This window comes from Sinocyclocheilus grahami, unplaced genomic scaffold, assembly GCF_001515645.1.
Source record: "Sinocyclocheilus grahami isolate Dianchi unplaced genomic scaffold, SAMN03320097.WGS_v1.1 scaffold451.1, whole genome shotgun sequence".
Classification (NCBI taxonomy): Eukaryota; Metazoa; Chordata; class Actinopteri; order Cypriniformes; family Cyprinidae; genus Sinocyclocheilus; species Sinocyclocheilus grahami.
The window spans coordinates 288115-289949 of record NW_015505630.1 but is presented as its reverse complement, the minus strand read 5'-3'; the positions used below and the strand labels follow the sequence as shown (position 1 = coordinate 289949).

Below are 1835 nucleotides of genomic sequence, written 5' to 3'. Positions count from 1 at the left end.
ATGTCATCTGCAAAAGGAGTTGCTATTGGAATTGACCTGGGCACCACCTACTCCTGTGTGTGGGGGTGTTTCAGCATGGAAAAGTGGAGATCATCGCCAATGACCGGGGGAACAGAACAACACCCAGCTATGATGCCTTCACAGACACTGAGAAGCTCATTGGAGATGCAGCTAAAAACCAGGTGGCCATGAACCCCAACAACACAGTGTTTGACGCTAAGAGGCTGATTGGCAGAAAGTTTGATGACCCAGTTGTGCAGTCTGACATGAAGCACTGGTCCTTCTGAGTCGTCAGTGATGGAGTAAAGCCTAAGGTACAGGTTAAATACAAAGGAGAGACCAAATAATTTTACCCCGAGGAAATCTCTTCTATGGTCCTTGTGAAGATGAAGGAGATTGCAGAGACTTACCTGGGACATAATGTGACGAATGCTATTATTACAGTTCCTGCGTATTTTAACGATTCCCAAAGGCAAGCCACTAAAAACACTGGAGTAATCGCTGGACTGAATGTCCTCAGAATCATCAACGAGCCCACAGCTGCAGCCATTGCCTATGGCCTTGACAAAGGCAAAGCTTCAGAGCGCAACATCCTGATCTTTGACCTGGGAGGAGGCACCTTTGATGTGTCCATCCTGACCATTGAAGATGGCATTTTTTAGGTGAAGGCCACAGCTGGAGACACTCATCTGGGTGGAGAGGACTATGACAACCGCATGGTGAATCACTTTGTTGAAGAATTCAAGAGGAAACACAAGAAGGACATCAGTCAGAACAAGAAGGCCCCGAGGAGGCTGCGTACAGCATGTGAGCGAGCCAAGAGGACACCCTCGTCCAGCTCTCAGGCCAGCATTGAGATTCACTGTACGTCCATCACCAGAGCGCGCTTTGAAGAGCTGTGCTCAGACCTCTTCAGAGGAACACTTGAGCCTGTGGAAAAAGCCCTGAGAGACACCAAGATGGACAAGTCTCAGATTCATGACATTGGGTTGTTTGGTGGATCAACAAGAATTCCAAGGATCCAGAAGCTTCTGCAGGATTTCTTCAATGGCAAAGAACTTAACAAGAGCATCAATCCAGATGAGGCAGTGGCTTATGATGCTGCGGTCCAAGCCGCCATCCTCATGGGAGACACATCTGGAAGTGTCCAAGACTTGTTGCTTCTGGATGTTGCACCACTATCCTTGGGCATCGAGACGGCAGGCGGAGTCATGATGCCACTGATCAAACGCAATACCACCATCCCCACCAAACAGACCCAGACCTTCACCACCTACTCAGACAGCCAGCCCGGTGTCCTGATCCAGGTCTATGAGGGAGAGAGTGCCATGACAAAAGACAACAACCTGCTGGGTAAATCTGAGCTGACAGGAATCCCACCTGCACCACGTGGAGTCCCGCAGATTGAAGTGACCTTTGACATTGATGCCAACGGAATCCTAAATGTGTCAGCGGTGGACAAAAGCACTGGAAAAGAGAACAAGATCACCATCACCAATGACAAGGGCAAACTGAGTAAAGAGGAGATTGAGAGGACGGTGCAGGAAGCAGACAAATACAAAGCTGAAGATGATCTGCAAAGAGAGAAGATTGCTGCCAAAAACTCTCTGGAGTCTTACACCTTCAACTTGAAGAACAGTGTGGAAGATGAGAACCTGAAAGGCAAGATCAGTGAGGATGACAAGAAGAAAGTTATTGAGAAATGTAACAAGGCCATCAGCTGGCTAAAGAACAACCAGCTGGCTGATAAGGAGGAGTATGAACATGGGACAGGGGACCCACAATTGAGGAGGTGGATTAAGTATGAGATGGGCAGTGTAATTGATTTTGGTTAG

At 48.2% G+C, this 1835-nt stretch overlaps 1 pseudogene; it reads left to right on the top strand.

Moving 5' to 3' along the window:
* Positions 1-1835, top strand: LOC107552445 (heat shock 70 kDa protein-like; annotated as a pseudogene).